Raw genomic sequence first — 21,333 nt, 5'->3', positions numbered from 1 at the left:
AACCCCATAGTTCAACAATTCTACATTTTTCTACCTGTAAATATTTATGCATGGGCTCAGTTGGTAATGCAACTTTGAGCCTTGTAGATTAAACCACTTTTTATGTGACGTCAGCAAACAAAAGTATTGTCAGTGCTGTATAAGCCCTAGCATGAATTTAGCTACTACAATGCAGGTCTGGAGCCCCTATTGCTGTCGCCCATGTGTCACAAAGTCGTCAAAGATTATTTAAGACCACTACACCTTTACAAACATGAGAATGTACTAAATCTTACATTTAATTTGGAAAATATTTATACTACACTTATGTTATCATTCCTGCAACTATGAGCGTTAAGTACCCGTAAGTTGCAAATCAAGCTTTCAGGTATAACTCCCTGTAAAGTTAATTTGAATAATTTCGAGGGAAAAATTGTTCCAGGGCCAGGTATCGAACCCGTGACCTTTGGTTAAATGTACCAACGCTCTCCCAACTGAGCTACCCAGGGAACTCTACCCGACATCGATCCACCGCTCAGCGAGGACAGAAACCTCGCGTGGAGCAAAAGCTGGCTTGATCCCAATGTTCATTACGCATAGGGACTGCGAAAGCACGCCCTATCGATCCTTTTGGCTTGGAGAGTTTCCAGCAAGAGGTGTCAGGTGTTATTATTAAAAGATAATAACCTAAATTACTGTCAGTGTTGTATAATACCTGGCATGAATTTACCAACTACCATTGCAAGACAAGAGACACTATTCAACTCTTCAATTATCTGTAGGAAGTCATGAAGCAATACTGAACATCAGTACACTTAAGGAAAAATAGTATGGTAATCTAATAAATCTCGTTATGAATTTGGAAAAAAATCCATTCTACACTGCAGTTATCATTATTACCCTATAGGGCTTAGTGTAAACTTAGTGGTTATGTGAAACCAGGTACTAAAAGAATCACAGGCAATGTTGTGTCAACTCTGACCTATAGTTCAACAAATTTATGCAACACTAGACTCCTTTATGCATCTGACCAAGTAAGACTATGAAGTGGTGAATTATATTTCACAGAAAGAACACCAAAAAAACAAAGCATGGGACACATACAATTATAAATTCTTTCTATTGTAGAAATTTATGCACGAGCTCAGTTAGTTGTAGATTAAGTTATTTTTATGTAAAATCAACAAACAAAAAGATACTCAGTGTAGTATAAGTCCTGGCATGAATTTAGCAACTCTGCAGGATTTTAGTCTTATCACAGTTGTCCATATGTCAGTATGATGTCGTCAAACATTATTTAACACCACTACACATTTACAAACATGAGACTGTAATCAATCTTGCATGCAGTTTGGAAAATATCTATACTACACTTAACTCGTTATTCCTGTCCTGTAAGTATGAGAGCCAAATAAGTTATTATTAAAAAAAGAGAAACTAAATGACTGTCAGTGTTGTATAATTCCTGGCATGAATTAAGCAACAATTATGCAAAAAGAAACACTATATGACTCTGAAATTATCTGTATGAGGTCGTGAAGCAGTATTGAACACCAGTACACTTAGGGAAATATTGGAATCCAATAAATCTTGCTATGAATTTGGGAAAAATTCATTCTACTCTTCACCTCTCTTTTCCGGGCCATAGGATTGAATGGAAAATAATTTCTCTGGTAAAATTCCTTAAACAATCACACCCAGTCACGTATAAACCCTAGCTTAAATCTGCAAATTTATGCAACACTAGAGTCTTTATTTCAACTGTCCAAGTATGAGTACGAAGTCTTCAATTACTTTTCAAAGTAACAATGCCACTAAAATCTAAATTTTTCCACTTGTTAATATTTATGCATGTCCTCAGTCGGTAATACAGCTTTATGAATTGTAGTATAAGTCCATTTCTACGTGAAATAAGCAAACAGGAGCACTGTCAGTGTAATAGAAGTTCCGTCATGAATTTAACAATCCCTATGCAAGACTAAAGTCGATATTCCAGCTGCACATGTGTCAATATGAAGTCACGAAATATTATTCAATAGCACTACACCTATATAAACATGGCAATATAAGAAATATTGCATGAATTTTAGAAAATATTTATACTACATTCCATATATCATTCCTGCTTTGTAAGTATGGACATAAGGTTATTTATTACGGAAAATCACTCATCAAAATCTCTGTCAGTCCTGTATACGTCCTGGCATGAATTTAGCAATCGTTATGCAAAACTAGAAACTCCATTGCAGCTGTGCAATTATCTGTATTAAGTCGTCAAGCACTATTGAACAACAGTACACTTAAGGAAACATAGGGACCTAATAAATCTGTCTATGAAATTGGAAAAAAATTTATTCTACACTTCATTTGTCACTACTGCCCCATAGGATTTAGTATAAAGTCAGTGCTCATATAAAGCTAAGTACTTAAAGAATCACAGGCCGTGTTGTAGAAACACTGCATTAGGTTTTCCAAATTTGTGCTACACTAGAATTCTTTGTGCACCTGACCAACTTTGAGTATGAAATGATGAAATATGTTTCAGACTAAAGAAAAAAGCATGGGAGAAATACAATTCTACATTTTCTGGCTTTGAAGTTGGAAAAAAAATTATTCTATACTTCATTTGTCATTACTGCCCCATAGGATTTAGTATAACATCAGTGTTCATATAAAACTAAGTACCGGTACCTAAAGAATCACAGGTAGTGTTGTAGAAACATGGCATTAGGTATTGCAAACTTGTGCTACACTAGAATTCTTTGTGCACCTGACCAATTAGGAGTATGAACTGATGAAATATGTTTCAGACTAAAAAAAAAAACATGGGAGAAATACAATTCTATATTTTTCCTATTGTAGAAATTTGTGCATGAAATGAGTCGGTAATGCAGCATTATACGTTGTACATTAAGTTATTTTTTTATGTAAGATCAGCAAAGAAAACACTGTCAGTGTTGTATAAGACCTGGTATGAATTTAACAACCAGTATGCAGGAATTCAGTCCTTACTACAGCTTCATGTGTATATATGAAGTTGTAAAACATTATTCAACAGCACTACACCTATACAAACAAGGCAATGTAACAAATCTGGCATGGATTTTATAAAATATTTACTGCACATTCCTGACATCATTCCTGTTCTATAATATAAGCATAAGTTAATTCATTATGGAAAATCATTGATCAAAATCTCTGTCAGTGCTGTGTAAGTCCTGGCATGAATTTAGCAATCATTATGCAAGACTAGAAACCCTATTGCAGCTGTCCAAGTATCTGTATGATGTCGTGAAAACTTTTGAACGTCATTCCACTAAAGCAAACATTGGAATCTAATAAATTCTGCTTTGAATTTGGGAAAAAAGTAAAGTCATTTTCCTGGTAAAATTATTTAAAACAAACGCTGTCAGACATCTACAATCCTGCCTTTAATTTTACAAGTTAATGCAACACTTGAGTCCATATTTCAGCTGTGCAAGTACGAGTAACATGTCATGAATTACTTTTCAAGGCAATAGCACTAAAAAAAAAAAAAAAAAAAAAAAGCACAGGTGGCCTACAATTCTACATTTTTCTACATGTAAATATTTATGCTTTAGCCCTGCTGGTAATACAGTTTTCAGACTTTGAAGATTTAGTAACTTCTAATATCATGTCACCAAAAAAAATATAGTCATTCCTGTATAAGCCCTGGTATTAATTTACCATCAACAATTGAGGTAAACTGCATCTATTGTAGCTGTCCCATGTGTCAGTATGAAGTCGTCAAACAATATTCAACACCATTAAACATTTACAAACATGAGAATATAATAAATCTTACATGGAATTTGGAAAATATTTTTACTACACTTAACTCGTCATTCCTGCCTTCTAAGTAGGACAGCCAGGTAAGTAATTATTAAAGATTAATAAACTAAATGACTGTCAGCTGTACAATCCCTGGCATGAATTTAGCTACTCTTATGCAAGAAAAGACACTATTCGACTCATCAGTTATCTCTAGAAGGTCGTGAATAACATTTGAACACCAGTACACTTGAGGAAGAGTTAAAATGTAATTAATCTTGCTAAGAATTTGGAAAAAATTTATTGTACACTTCACTTCACTTTTCTGCTCCATAGGATTGTGTGCAAAGTCATTTCTCTGGCTGACAAAATTGCTTAAAAAATCACATTAAGTCTGACTTAAATTTCGCAAATTTATTCAACACTAGAGTCCTATTTAAGCTGTCAAAATATGAGTACTATGTCGTGAATTACTTTTCAAAGCAGCAACACTACAAAAATCACGGGAGACATACCATTCTAAATTTTTCCACTTGTAAACATTTATACATGATCTCAGTCGGTAATGCAGCTTTATGAATTGTAGATTGACTCATTTTTTATGTGAAATAAGCAAACAGAAGCACTGTCAGTGTAGTATGTCCTGTCATGAATTTGGCAATCCCTATGTAAGACTAGAGTCCCTATTGCAGCTGCCCATGTGTCAGTATGAAGTCACCAAACATTATTCATCACTACTACACCTACATAAACCTGGTAATATAAGAAATCATGCCTGGTTTTTGGAAAATATTTAAACTAAACTCTATACCAGTACATTATTCCTGCTCTTTAAGTATGAGCACAAGGTAATTCATTATGAAAAATCATCGATCAAAATCTCTGTCAGTGTTGTATACATCCCGGGATGAATATAGCTATCGTTATGCAACACTAGAAACACTATTACAACTGTCAAAACTTCTGTATGATGTCGTGAACACTGCTGCACGCTAGTAAATTCATTATGGAAAATCACCAATCAAACTTTCTGTCAGTGTTGTACAAATCCTGGCATCACTTTAGCAATCTCTATGCGAGACTAGGATCCTATTGCAGGTGTCAAATTATCTGTACAGGGTCGTGAAACACTATTGAACATCAGTACACTTAAACAAATACTGGAATCTAATAAATCTTGCTATGAATTTCTGAAAAAATTTATTCCATAATTCAGTTGCCATTCCTGCACTATAGAATTGAGTATATAGACATTTCTCTGATAAAATCATTTAAAAATTACTGTCAGTCTTGTATAAGCCCTGGCTTAAATTTTCTGAATTTATGCAACACTAGAGTCATTATTTTAGCTGTCCAAGGATGAGTATGAAGTTGTGAATTACTTTTCAAGGCAACACCAAAAATAAATAAATAAATAAATAAATAAATAAACATGGGACGACACAACTCTAAACTCTTCTAATTGTAGATATTTATGCATGGACTCAGTTGGTAAGGCAATTTGGAAACTTGAGGAATAAGTCACTTTTTATGTGAAACCAGCAAACAAATGTGCTGTCAGTGTTGTATAATTCCGGTAAGAATTTACCAACCAGTGTAGGACTGGAGTTCCTATTGCAGCTGTCCATGTGTCAGTATGAAGTCGTCAAAAATTGTTCTACACCAGTACACCTATACAAACATGAGAATGTAAGAAATCTGGAAATTTAGAAAATATTTATACTACACTCCATACATCATTCTTGCTCTGTAAGTATGAGCATAAAGTAATTCGTTATGGAGCATCATAAATCAAAATCTCAGTCAGTGTTGTGTAAGTCCTGGCATGAATTTAGCAATCATTATGAAAGACATAAGAAGCCTATTGCAGTTCTTCAATTATCTGTAGGAAGTCGTCAACCACTGCTGATCATCAGTACACTTAAGAAAATATTAGAATCTAATAAATCTTGATATGAATTTGTAAAAAAATTATTCTAAACTTAAGTTGTCATTTCTTCTCTATAGAATGTATACCTACTTCTCATGTAAAATTACTTTTCAAAGCAACAACACCAAAGAAATCACGTCAGGCCTACAATTCTAAATGTTTAACTTATAAATATTTATGCATGAACTTAGTTGGTAATACTGTTTTATTGCTTGTAGATTCAGACAATTTTCATGTGAAATCAGCAAAAAAAAGCAGTATCAGTGTTGTGTAAGTCCTGTCGTGAATTTATCAACCACCATGCACGGCTAGAGTACCTCTTGCAGCTGCCCATGGGTCACTGTCAAGTTAAGAAAGATTATTCAACATCACTACACCCATACAAGTTTGGGAACCTAATAGGCTAAATCTTGCATGGAATTTTGAAAAAAAATACACTACACTCAAGTCGTCATTCTTGCCCTCTAATTAGGAGTGTAAAGTAGGAAATCATGAAAAGTCACTAACCTAAATGAATGGCAATGTTGTATACGTCTTGTTATGTATTTAGTCGTTAATATACAGGGACATCATTTTATTTTTACTTCAATTTTTATTGTACCTGAGTTTTTTAATGTACTTCACTCCCACCCCTTCTACTGATGAAGTTCAACCGTCCTCCACCACAGATCCAAGATCGCATATAGCCTACAGTCATAGTAGCATAACAGTCATAGTAAACAGTACGTTCCAAAAATATGTTCGCGTTTTCCAGTGAGCTTTCAATATTGCATCATTTTCGCACAGGTACTGTCGTCCATTTGCCTACATCGCATTCCGGTTTTCCCCACCTGCTTCTATTCGCCTCTCTGTAAAGGCTAGTGGCTGGGCTGTCTTAGCTCTTTTCTGAGAACATTAATTTCTGTTAGGAATTGGATGTCTACGTAATATTATACCCATACAACTGTTTAAAATAACTTAAATAAAAGGGTCTTGTTAAGTAATTAACTGTCACGTGATTTCCCCCCTTTCTACGATCCTGCGACATAACCACTTGGATGGACAGTAAATAGCATGTCTGAGTAATTTTATCTTTTCGGATCGAGCAGAAGTGAAGACTGAATTTACAGTACGTAAGGTACTCTTTTACAGAGTAGGTACATAATTATTTCAACATGAGTTACTAGTACGAAAGACGAAACTGGTAATTGGAATTACACACATTAGAACTGAAGCCTGTATCAAAATGAATGGCCACCATTTTGAATAATGTGTTTAAATATCCATATTATTATTATTTTTCAATTTAACTTCATTCTATATATTGTATGCTAATGTGCTGTAGACAGTATAATATACACTGCATAATGAATACGTCTGCATGGACAGCTCAGTTCGTGAGTAAAAACACTCATTGTTAATACTGTACTGTATTTTGATTAAACAAAAACCTAATGAAAATTATCAAACTCAAAAGCGTGATTATTTCCTAGTTTACATAAATGGATAACTAATTTTCATCCCTCCTATACCTGGTAAAGTGATTTGTTTGTATATTACGCCTGAACTCCAGTCGTGGAAGGGGGTAGCAACCGTTGATCCAAAGGTATAGCCAGGTTAATATTAGAAATGTTAGTAAAAATAAAATGATGTCCCTGTACAAGACAAGAGATCCTAAATCACCTCTTCAATTATCTGTTAACAGCTGTCAGAATTAGTTATCACCGTTACACTTAAGTAACCATTAGAATCTATAGATTTGGAAAAGAAAAATATTCTACACTTCTGTAGCCATTCCTGATCCCATGTCAAAAAAAGCACTCTCAGTATTGTACAAAATCTGTCTTAATTTTTCCAAATGAGTGCAATACTTGAATACTTTTCAAAGCAACAACACAAAAGAAGCATGGGAGACCTACAATTCTAAATTTTTCTACTTGTAAATATTTAAGCATGAGCTCTATTGGTAATGCAGCTTTATGAGTTGTAAATTAAGTCAATTTTTAAATAATATCAGCAATCAAAACTCTTTCAGTGTAGTAAATGTTATGCAGGTAGGGTTATGAAGTGGTAAACTACGTTTCATGCCAACAACACAAAAAAAAAAGCATGTGAGACATAGTGGAACATTTCTAAATTTTCTCCTATTGTAGTAATTTATGCATGAGCTCAGTCAGTAGACCAGGTTTATGACTTGAACATCAAATCCCTTTTTATGTGGGGGGGGGGGGAAACGTCAGTGTTGTGTAAGTCCTGGCATTAATTTAGCAACCACTATGCAGTACTAGAGTCCATATTGCAGCTATCCATTTGTCAGTATGAAGTCGTGGAACATTATCCAACACCACTACTCCTACACAAACATAGGAATCTATACTAATAATAAATCTGTAGCCGAAATTTTTCTGGTAATTTTCGATTTTCCAAAAATAATTGGTCCTAACATATATAATTAATCGCCCTGAAACCGAAAATCGCTTTTTTGAAATTTTTGTATGTCTGTCTGTCTGTCTGTCTGGATGTTTGTTACCTTTTCACGCGATAATGGCTGAACCGATTTATATAAAAATTAGAATATAAATTAAGTTCGTTGTAACTTAGAATTTAGGCTATATGGCATTCAAAATATTTTATTTAAAAGGGGGCTTACAAGGGGCTTGAATTAAATAAATCGAAATATCTCCCTTATTATTAATTTTCACGAAAAATATTACATAACAAAAGTTTCTTTAAAAATAATTTCCGATAAGTTTTATTCTATGCAAAATTTTGATAGGACTAATATTTAATGAGATAAATGAGTTTCAAAATTACAATAACAACGCCATCTAAGGTGGTGTAATGAAATAAAAAACAAATAACTTCATCTATATGGGGCCTTGATCAACAATAATCGAAAGCTATGAAACATAGCCTACAGATAATGTTTCTGTGTTTGTATGAAGTAATATCGGAAGCTAAATTAACTGATTTGTATAATTAATTATTAATTCACCATTGGAAAGTGTAGTTTCTCTAGATGGACATAATGCTATAATGTTATTACAGTAACTTCTGAGTAAATCGAGGACAGGTAAGATTAAAATATCTTCTTATGCACAGAAAACTTGATAGGCTATTCTGTACATTCGTTTCCTGTATTTCCTAATATAATTTTTATGACCGAATGAGTGGTCTCTGGATCAAAATGATCGCATTTTAATTTTTTTAATACAATTTAAATTAAGTAACATAATAAACGATTTATCCTTCTATCAAACACGAATGTTCCCTGGATCAAATGTCCTATTTTAATTATGTAATTACTTTATATTTATTTCTAACGGGTGCAGCGGAGAGCACGGGTACGGCTAGTATAAATAATATATCTTGCATGGAATTTGGAAAATATTTATACTACACTTAAGTCGTCATTCCTGCCCTGTACACATCAGTGTACAGTAAGTTATTATCAAAAATCACTAACCTAAATGACTGTCAGTGTTGTATAAATCTTGGCATTAACTTAGAAATTATTATACAAGACAAAGTACTGCAAAAATTCAAATATATGTAGGAAGTCGTGAAGCACTATTGAAAATCTGTACACTTAAGGAAACATTGTAATCTAATAAATCTTACTATGTTTAGGCATGTTATATGCATGCTATTATCTTTCCTGTACTTAATTTTCCCTTTTGTTCGTTCCCCTCCTTACTCTTTTGTGGCCTGTTTTTTTTTTTTTAATTGCTTTGTCCAATGAGGCAGTCCCGTCATTGGGAAAGCTGAAAGAGTGTCTTTCAATGTGTATAGAAAAAAATTTATTCTACACTTCATTTGTCATTCCTATTCTACAGGAATGAGTGTAAAGTCATTTCTCATGTAAAATACTTAAAAAATCAATGTCAGTCTTGTATAAACCCTGACTTACATTTCGAAAATTTATGCAGCACTAGATCCCTTATTGCAGCTGTCCAAGTTTGAGTATGATATTTATTGTGAATTACTTTTCAAAGCAACAACCCTATACTACAATTCTAAATTTTTCTATTTGTAAATATTTATGCATGACCTTAGCCGGTAATGCAACTTTATGAATTGTACATTAAGTCGCCTTTCATATGAAATCAGAAAAGCACTGTCAATGTTGTTTAAGACCTGGAATGAATTTAGAAACCCCTCTTCAAGTCTAGAGTCCAAATTGCAGCTGCCCATGTGTTTGTATGAAGTTACCTTAATATTATTCAACACCATTACTACACTTATATAAACTTGGCAATGTAAGAAAGCTTGCATGGAATTTGGAAAATATTTATACTACATTCCATACATCATTCTTGCTTTATAAGTATAGGCATAAGGTAATTCAAAATGGGAAATCACTAATCAAAGTCTCTGTCAGTGTTGTGTAAGTCTCGGAATGAATTTAGCAATTATTATGCAAGACTGGAATCCATATAGCAGCAGTCCAGTTATCTGTATCAATTCGTGAAACACTACTGAACACCAGTACACTTAAGAAAACATTGTCATCTAATGAATCTTGCTATGAATTTGGGAAAAAAAATTATTTTACACTCTAGTTGTCATTCCTGCCCTATAGGATTGAGTGTAAAGTCATTTATGATGTAAAATTATTCGACAAATCAATTAAGTCTTGTATAAACCCTGGCTTAAGATTTGCAAATTCATGCAACACTAGATTCCTTATTGCAACTGTCCAAGTATTAGTATGAATTCGTGAATTACTTTTCAAAGCACCAACACCAAACCAAGTACAGGAGGCTTACCATTCTAAATTTTTCTACTTTTAAATACTTATGCATAAGCTCAGTTGCTAATACGGCTTTATGGTTGGTAGATTAAGACACTTTTTATGTGAAATCAGCAAACAAAGCACTGCCAGTTTTGCATAAGACATGTCATGAATTTAGCAACCATTATGCAGGACTGGAGTCCCTATTGCAGCTATTTATGTGTCACTATGATTCGTCAAAGATTATTCAACATCACTATGCTTATACACGAGAATGTAATGAATCTTGTGTGGAGTTTGGAAAATATTTACACGTAAGTCGACATTCCTTACATGTAGGTATGAGCGTAAAGTAAGTTATTGTGAAAAATCACTAGCTTAAATGACTGTCAATGTTGTGTAAGTCCTGGCATGAATTTAGCAATCATTATGAGAGACAAGAGAGCTTATTGCACCTCTTCAATTATCTGCAGTGAGTCGTCAAACATTGATGAACACCAAGACACTTAACCAAACATGGGAATGTAATAAAATTGCAATGAATTTGAGTAAAATTGATCCTACTTTTCAGATGTCATATAGCAGTGAGTGTAAGGTCATTTTTCATGTAAAACCACATAACAAAAGCACTGCCTGTGTTGTATAAAGCCTGACTTAAAATTTTCAATCTTTATACAATATTTGAATCTTTACAGCTGGTCTCCAAGCATCAGTATGAAGTCAGTTTCCATTCAAAGCAACAACACCACCATAGAAAGCACGAGAGTCCTACAATTCTAATTTTTTCCAATTATTAATATTTATGCATGATATGAGACAATAATGCAGCACTATGTGTTATATATTGTCACTTTTATGTAAAATCAGTAATCAAAGCACAATCAGTGTAGTATAAGCCCTAGCATGAATTTAGAAAACATTATGCAACACTAGTGTCCCTATAGCAGCCGTCCAATTATCTGCATGATGTTGCCAAAAATTATTGTACACCAGTAAACGTAAACAAGGTTGTGGATCTAATAAATTCTGCAATGAATTTGGAAAAAAATTATCCTACACTTCAGTTGTCATCTCTGCACTAAGTATAAGTAAAGTAAAAGTAAATCCATGGCGCTACAGCCCTGAAGGGCCAAGTCCGACCAGCCGGCTGCTGGCCTCACGTTCACTTGCCAAAGCAGAGGTGGACGATCATCAACCAGAATGGAGGTATCGTGTGGTTAGCACAATGATCCCCCCAGCCATTACAGCTGGTTTGCTAAACCAGATTTTCGCTACCTATCGTAGCCCCCCCAAATGCATCACGATGCTGGGTGGGCACTGGTCCCATACACTGACCGAAATTTCATGAGAAAATTTCTTCCCTCGTGAGGACTAAGTGTAAAGTAATTTATTATGTAAAATCATTAGCAAAAACACTGTAAATTTGTATAAATTATTTCATGAATTTAACAATCATCATGCAGGACTAGACACCCTATTGCATTTTACCAAGAATAAGTAAGAAGTCATCAAACACTATTCAACATCACTTATCCTAACAAACATTGCAATGTAATAATTCTTACTTTATATTTGCAAAAAATTTATTCTACTCTTCAGTTTCATTCCTCCCGTCTAAGTATGAATGTAAAGTAGTTTGTCATGAAAAATCATTATCCAAAACATTGTCAGTCCTCTGTAACTCTGGGCATCTGTTGCATCTTTCCAATCATTTGTATGAAGTCGTGAAACATTGTTGAACACCAGTACACTTAAGTAAGCATTGAAATCGAATAAATCTTGCTATGACATTGGACAAAAAAATTTATTCTACACTTCGCTTGCCATTCCTGCCCTAAAGGATATTATGGTGTAAAGTCAGTGCTGTTGTAGATCTACTTAAAAAAAAAGTCTCAGTCTTGTATAAACACTGGCTTAAATTTTGCAAAATTTATGGAACACTAGAACCCTTATTGGTGCTGTCCAACTACGAGTATGAAGTAATGAATTAATTTTCAAAAAGCATGGGAGACATAGAATTTTGAATTCTTTCCTATTGTAGAAATTTACGGAAGAGCTCAGTCGGTAATACAGCTTTATGAGTTGTAGAGCAAGTAATTTTTTTATGTAAAATCAGCAAACAAAACACTGTCAGTAATGTGTAACTACTACCATGAATTTAGGAACACTATACAGGACTTGAGTCCATATTACAGCTGCTCAGATGTCAATACATTGGAATCTAATAAATCTTACTATGAATTTGGGAAAATAATTATTCTACACTTCACTTTTCTTTCCTGCTCTATAGAATTGCGTGTAAATTCATTTCTCTGGTAAATTTATTTAAAAATTATCTGCCAGTCTTGCATAAACACTGGCTTACATTTTGCAAATTCATGCAACATTAATAGTCCTTATTTCAGCTGTCCAAGTACTGCCTGTGTCTCACGTCCTGAACCGAGAGCTCCCTAGTGCTTATAATCACGCCTCTTAGGTCTGCTCCGACCAGCACGTCAGTTGCAGCGTGTGGCACGGCAGCATATTACATGTGCAGAAAACATTATCCTATGCCATTTTAGGGATCTTATACTGTTTATAATACTGGATACTCTAATCGTGGTTACCACTATCGCTATTATCTCTGATGGCTATGGCGATGTAAGTACACACTAGGCCACTCTTCGTTCAGTCTGGACAATTATTGCTGAATTGCCATAGAGCAGCATTTCTCAAAGTATGTTCCGGGGTTCCGTGAGCCCTATATGATTTAAAATTTTATTTTATACTTTCTTTTACTTGGTTATTTAACGACATTGTATCAACTACTATGTTATTTTGCATCGATGGGATTGATGGTAGCGAAATGGTATTTGGCGAGATGAGGTCGGGGATTCGCCAAAGATTACATGACATTCGCCTTACGGTTGGAGAAAACCTCGAGAAAAAAATCTAACCAGGTAATCAGCCCAAGAGGCAATCGAACCCGCGCCCGAGAGCAACTCTGGATCAATAGGCAAGCGCCTTAGCCGACTGGGCTGCTATTTTATACTTAGTGGATACTATAAAAATATATAAATGTAACGAAAATATGAATCAATGATAACATGAAACAACTGATGATGATAATAATAATAATAATAATAATAATAATAATACAAGAATATGAGTAATAATAATATTACAATAATATGCGTAATAAACGTCTGAAACGGAAAATACCCATAATACTTATCGCTTTCATCACTGCATTCTCTGCGTATGTGTCCACAAAAACAAAATACCGAAAAGACAAAATGCAGAAGTATAGCATAAATGAGACTACAACTTTCCGCCATAAAACCAGATTGCAGGCTTAAAAAACAAATACATTCGTCCCACTGAACAGAATTATTGAGATACTAGGTCTCACTTGTCTGTTAACTATTAAATACTAATAAAATATTACAAGGATTCCGCAATTACTCTTTAGATTAAAAGGGGTTTCGTGGTGGAAAAACGTTTGAGAAACACTGCCACAGAGGAAAGAGTTTACGGATGTGTACACGTGACAACCGTAATCGCGATTAGGTCGATAATCTCAAGTAGAGACTGTAGTCTACCACTGGTATTAGTGTTTAGTTACAGGAATTGATGAGAAGGACATAATTTGTTTTGTGAGGGAATAGCCTATACATTCGCTTGTCCATGGCTGATATTGCTCCATAGCTGACGAAAGGAATCCTGAAAAGGCCGATGTGTTGAACGTAGGGTAGTAGGCACATGCGGTACCCAGGACCACCCACCCACCCCCCTCTGCGTCTCACTCCGCAAAGAAACAGCTCAGGAAGTGAGGCACTGGCAGTATGAGTATCAAGTCGTGAATATTTTTTCAAGGCAACAACAACACAAAAATCACAGGAGACCTACAATTCTACATTTTTCTTCTTGAAATTATTTATGCATGACCTCAGTCGGTAATGCAGCTTTATGAATTCTAGATTAAGTCACTTTCTATGTGAAATAAACAAACAAAAGCACTGTGAGTGCAGTATAATGCTGCCATGAATTTAGCAACCCCTATGCAAGACTAGAGTCCCTACTGCAGCTGCCCATGTGTTACAATGAAGTCATCAAAAGTTATTCAACACCACTACACGTATATATATAAACTTAGTACCAGTAATATAAGAAATCTTGCATGAATTTTGGAAAATATTTATATTACACATAAGTCGTCACTCCTGCCCTATAAGTATGAGCGCCAAATATGCTATTATTAAAATTAGGGTAATTACCTAAATGAATGTCAATGTTGTATAATTCCTGGCATGATTTTAGTAACTATAATGCAAAACAAGACACACTTTCAACTCTTCATTTATCTCTAGCAAGTCGTGAAGAACTTTTGAATACCAGTACACTTAAGGAAACATTGAAATCCAATAAATTTTGCTATGAATTTGACAAAAAAATTTATTCTACACTTCAGTTGTCATTCCTCATCTATAAGATTGAGTATAAAGTCCTTTCTCATGTAAAAATTAATTAAATAATGAATGTCAGTCTTGTATAAATCATGGCTTAAATTTTGCAGATTCATGCAACAATAGAGTGCTTATTGCAGCTGTCCAAGTATGAGTATGAAGTCAGGATTTACTTTTCAAGGACAACAACACAAAAATTACGGCAGGCATACAATTCTAAATGTTTCTACTTGTAAATATTCATGAATGTCCTCAGTCAGTAATACAACTTTATGAATTCTAGATTAAGTCAGAATTATGTGAAATAAGCAAACAAAAGCACTATCAGTGTAGTATAAGACCTGACATGAATTTAGCAAACCCTATGCAAGACTAAGAGTCCCTATTGCAGCTCCTCCAAGAGTCGGTATGAAGTCAGCAAAGATTATTCAAGACCACTACAACTATATAAACCTGGCAATATAAGAAATCTTGCAGGGATTTTAGAAAATATTTATACATTACATTCCTACATCAGTCCTACTCTTTAATTCCATGTATAAAATTATTGATCACTGTTCTATACATCCTGGGATGAATTTAGCAATCATTATGCAACACTAGAAATCCTATTGCAGCTGCCCAAATACGTGTATGATGTCGTCAAACACTACAGCACGCTTGTACACTTAAGCAAACATTTGAATCTAATAAATATTGCTATGAATTTGAGAATTTCACTTTTCTTTCCTGCTCTGTAGGATTGAGTGAAAGTCATTTCCGTGGTAAAATTACATTAAAAGAATTGCTGTTGGTCTTGTATTAATACCGGCTTAAATTCTGCAAATTTATACAACACTAAAGTCCTTACTTCAGTTGTTCAAGTATGAGTATCAAGTCGTGAATTATTTTTCAACTCAACGGTAGGGCAACAATTCCACATTTTTCTACCTGTAAATATTTATGCATGAGCTCAGTTGGTAATGCAGCTTTGAGACTTTTAGATTAAGCCACTTTTTATGTGAAATAGCAAACAAAGTTATCACTGTGCTCTATAAGCCCTGTCATGAATTTAGCAACCACAATGCAGATATAGAGACTCTATTGCAGCCGTCCATGTGTCAGTATGAAGTCATCAAAGATATTCAACACCCCTGCATCTTTACAAACATGAGAATGTAATAAATCTTGCATGGAATTTGGAAGATATATCTATACTACACTTAAGTCGTCATTCCTGCTCAGTAAGTATGAGTGTAAAGTTATTATGAAAAATCACTAACCTAAATGACTGTGTTGTATAATTCCTGACATGAATTGAGTTATTATTATGCAAGACAGGAGATCCTATTGCAACTCTTCAATTATTTATAGGAAGTCATAAAGCAATACTGAACACCAGTACACTTAAGCAAATATTGTAATCTAATAAATCTTGCTATGAATTTGGGGAAAAAAAAAATATATTCTACACTTCAGTTGATATTCTTGCACTATAGGATTGAGTGTAAAGTCATTTCTGATGTAAAATTACTTAAAAAATCACCGTCAGTCTTGTATAAATCCTGGCTAAAATTTCGCAAAGTTATGCAACACTAGAGTCCTCATTACAGCTGTCCAAGTATGAGCATAAAGTCTTCAATAATTACTTTTCAAATCAACAACACCAAAAAAAAAAAAAAAAATGGGAGACATACAATTCTATATTCTTTCCTATTGTAAAAACGTATTAATGAGCTCAGTCGATAATGCAGCTTGATGAGTTTAGATTGTCATTTTTATATAAAATCTGCAAACAAAAACATTGTCAGTGTTATATAGTTCCTAGCAACCCCTATGCAGGAGTAGAATTCCTATTGCAGCAGTCCATGTGTCAGTATGAAGTCGTCAAAGATTATTCAACACCACTACACCTTTACAAACATGACATTGTAATAAATCTTGCATGGAATTTGGAAAATATTTATACTAAGCAGCTGTCTAAGTATCAGCATCAAGCAGCGATGCAGTCATGTCAGGGCAAGCCAGGGTGACTCCCTGGTACTTTTTTCTGTAACCTGACAGCACCCTGCTTCTTTATTTTTACTTTTTAAAATAGTAATTATCTTATTGGCACCTTATTTAACTTTATATTTGAAAGTATGGATTATTAGTAATAATACACTTTTCGCGAGCTGCCATGTTATGATGTTGCTTATGACTCCACCACTGGTATCAAGCAGTCAACTTTTTTTCAACAAATAAAAGCACAAATCTTAGTATGAATTTTAAAAAAAGTTTAACAACGCACAACAATTCAGTTGGTAATACATCTGTTTAACTACTAGTGTCACATCATTTATCATGTAAAACTGAAAACAAAAGTAGTGCCTACTGACGAGAAGTCAGCAATTTATATCATTATTGTAATTCTTGTCGTCACTCTTATCATTGTCCTTTTTGTGATTATTGTGATTCTTGTTGACCTTGTCATTGTGCTTATCTCACATAAACCCGCCATCGGTCCCTATTCTGAGCAAGATTAATCTAGTCTCTATCATCATATCCCACCTACCTTAAATCCATTTTAATATTATCTTCCCATCTATGTTTCGGCCTCCCCAAAGATCTTTTTCCCTCCGGTCTCCCAACTAACACTCTACGTGCATTTCTGGATTCGTCCATATGTGCTACATGCCCTGCCCATCTCAAACGTCTGGATTTAATGTTCCTAATTATGTCAATACAATGCATGCAGTTCTGCGTTTTGTAACTTTCTCCATTCTCCTGTAACTTCATCCCTTTTAGCCCCAAATATTTTCCTAAGCACCTTATTCTCAAACACCCTTAACCTATGTTCCTCTCTCAGAGTGAGAGTCCAAGTTTCACAACCATACAGAACAACCAGTAATATAACTGTTTCATGAATTCCAACTTTCAGACTTTTTGACAGCAGACTAGATGACAAAAACTACTCAACCGAATAATAACAGGCATTTCTCATATTTAATCTGCGTTTAATTTCCTCCCGAGTGTCATTTATATTTGTTACCATTGCTACAAGATATTTGAATTTTTCCACCTCTTAGAAAGATAAATTTCCAATTTGTATATTTTCATTTCATAAAATATTCTGATCACGAGACATAATCATACACTTCGTCTTTTCGGGGTTTACTTCCAAACCTATCTCTTTACTTGCTTCAAGTAAAATTTCCGTGTTTTCTCTAATAGTCTGTGGATTTTCTCCTAATATATTCACGTAATTCGCATAGACAAGAAGCTGATGCAACCAGTTCAATTCCAAACCCTCTCTGCTATCCTGAACTTTCCTAATGGCATATTCTAGAGCTAAGTTAAAAAGCAAAGGTGATAGTGCATCTCCTTGCTTTAGCCCTCAGTGAATTGGAAAAGCATCAGACAGAAGCTGGCCTATACGGACTCTGCTGTAAGTTTCACTGAGACACATTTTAATTAATCGAACTAGTTTCTTGGGAATACCAAATTCAATAAGAATGTTAAATAAAACTTCTCTCTTAACCAAGTCAAATGCCTTTTTGAAATCTATGAATGATGTACTCTAGGTACCCTTATACTCCCATTTTTCCTCCATTATCTGTCGAATACAAAAAATCTTAGCAATAGTCGATCTATTACACCAAAAACCACGTTGATGATCCCCAATAATTTCATCTATATACAGAGTTAATCTTCTCAAAAGAATACTGGACAAAATTTTGTATGACGTCAACAAAAATGATATTACTTGAAAGTTACTACAATTAGTCTCGTCCCCCTTCTTAAAAATAGGTGCAATTATGGACTGCTTCCATTGTTCTGGTACAATTTCCTTTTTCCAAATAGCAAGTAGGCCTACGAGCTTATAAATTTCGCTAGATAATGAGTTTCCACCATCTTATATTAATTCTGCTGGAATTGATTGATACCAGAAGACTTGTACTTTTTCAGATTTTCTATCTCAATTTCGACTTCTGAAAGTGTGGATTCGGGTATAAATGGCTCAGCAGTTTGTATTTGAATTTCGTCCCGATCATTTCTATTTGGCCTATGTATATTTAGTAGTTGCCCAAAATAGTTTTTCCATCTGTTCAGGATTGAATGAGAGTCTGCAAGTAAGTCACCATTCTCATCCTTGATCACGTTTACCCTTGCCTGATATCTATTCTTAAATTCCTCTATACTCTTATATAAATCTCGAATGTTTTTATTCTTACAGTACTATTTGATTCTATCTCATTCAGTTTTTCCTTCAAGTAATCTCTCTTTTTATTCCGAAGTGTACGACTTGCTTCCTGTCTTTCATTGAAATAATTATCTCTATTCACCACAACTGCATCCTGTAAGAATTTCAGTTTTGCACGTTTCCTTCTTTCTACTACCATGCAACATTCTTCATCAAACCATGGTTTCTTTTTCTTAGTTTCATAATAACCTATGCGCTGCTCAACTGAAATTTTGATATTATCTCTGATATTTTCCCACATGCTATTAACATCTAACTCTTTCTCAACTTCGTCGGAGCTTTCTAAAGTGGCAAAACCTATTTGAAATTTCGACCTGATGTTGCTTAGCTTCCTACTAATTCAACGGTTCATAGCGTAAATACTCGTCAAAAAATGTTTTTCATACTCCATCGGCTAGTCTATCGTGCTATCAAAAAGGAGCTAGTTATATGGCAGTAATAATGTTTATACCCTTTAGTATATTGTAGGGCACTTCTGTATATCGGACGATTCACGACTAATCACCCACACTTCAGGAGTCAGTTCTATGGGCCACTTTGAGCATAAAATGTCATATGAACATTGTAACCAGTAAGAAGTTACCTACAGTTGATTGAATCCTACGAATGTAACAGTAGTTTTGAGTAGAACCAAGAGTTATGATACGATATTTATGATACCGGTATGATATATTTATTCATCTATCATAAACCTGTAAGAGAGACCTGTTACATAAAACAAGAGTTATGCACTTGAAATACACAGAAATATTACTTCAAAATACTGTACTACAGAACTCATAAAACAAAAATACCTTCAGCAGATTTTTCTTCCTTCCATTTCGATGCAATTGGCCACACACGTGTGAGTGGCATGTATGTAGCATTCCATGCCTTGGCACGGTTGTACCTGAAAAGCGCAGCTGAAAATCACCTGACCTATTTTCCCCTTTTCCTACCGTACTTAATGTCAATGTGCAACCCTCCATTTAATTTACTTTCCAATGTTTCTATTATGACGCAACTCCAAAGCCTGATTCACATTATGACATTCGGATTTTTACAAATAATTTTCAAACTAATAATAATCGAACACATGTCCATATGACATTTCATGCTGAATATGGCCTATAGAACCAATTCCTAATGCGTGGATATATTTCAACTATATTGCGACTATGAATTAAGCTTTTGTAGTACCGGTACTTTTACGATTTGTTTGACGCGTTCCATAATCTAGCTGTGAAGCGATGTACGCATACCACTGAATGTCAATAAATACAATACAACAATACTAATATTTCAAAGAGTAACACTTACATTGCTGCTACCCAGGCACAGACATCATCTTCCTCTGCCTGCAAAAATAAACATTTCCCATTACACTAGAGTCAGAGCAATGTACTATTACAACACCACATTCAACTATAAAAGTCACAGATACAGTATGTTAGAAGATACAAACAATAAGGGACTGATACTACAAAAGAGAAGATGGAAGAGATATGAGACATGCAAAATACATGTTTCGACATTCTTTGTCAAGTCCACATATGTGGAGTAACGGTTAGCGTGTCTGGCTGCGAAACCAGGTGGCCCGGGTTCGATTCCCAGTCGGGACAAGTTATCTGATTGAGGTTTTTTCCGGGGTTTTCCCTCAACCCAATATGAGCAAATGCTGGGTAACTTTCGGTGTTGGACCCCGGACTCATTTCACCAGCATTATCACCTTCATCTCATTCAGACGCTAAATAACCTAAGATGTTGATAAAGCGTCGTAAAATAACCAATTAAAATTCTTTGTCAATTTGATTCCTAATATCCACAGCACTTCATATCCTGTTAATAATGTTATTGTTGTTGTTTTCTAATGCCAGGCGTTTGACAATAAAGTCATTTGACCTCTTGCACTCCAATATTTTTCAAAGATATTATCATGGTCAGCCAATGAAGCATAGATTTTGAGGTGTTCCGAATCCATTTCTTGGTTTGAGTTGCACAATGGGCAGTTAGGGGACTGATATATTCCAATTCTATGCAGGTGTTTGGCCAAACAATCATGGCCTGTTGCCAATCTAAATGCAGCTACAGACTATTTTCGTGGTAAATCGGGAGAGTTCCATTTTTTCCCTTGAGATTGTGTTATCAAATTTTGTTTGTTGAAGTCTAAGTATGTAGATTTAATAAATCTTTTCACAGAGTAATACGTAGATTTAGTAACAGGTCTGTAAGTAGCAATGCTGTCCTGTTAATAATGTGGAATATGGGACCA

General features: G+C 34.6%; 1 long non-coding RNA gene across 2 annotated transcripts in view; it reads right to left on the bottom strand.

The window, feature by feature from the left end:
* Positions 1–21,333, bottom strand: part of LOC138702914 (uncharacterized) — a 161,053-nt gene that overhangs the window by 125,700 nt on the left and 14,020 nt on the right. For both annotated transcript variants that reach the window (XR_011332920.1, XR_011332921.1), the window contains one exon: positions 20,382–20,419. This is a non-coding gene — a long non-coding RNA (uncharacterized lncRNA). The remainder of the gene's footprint in view (positions 1–20,381; positions 20,420–21,333) is intronic.

This window comes from Periplaneta americana, chromosome 7, assembly GCF_040183065.1.
Source record: "Periplaneta americana isolate PAMFEO1 chromosome 7, P.americana_PAMFEO1_priV1, whole genome shotgun sequence".
In the NCBI taxonomy this organism is placed as follows: Eukaryota; Metazoa; Arthropoda; class Insecta; order Blattodea; family Blattidae; genus Periplaneta; species Periplaneta americana.
Note: the sequence above shows the minus strand (reverse complement) of the source record. Positions and strands in the feature narration are given on the sequence as shown.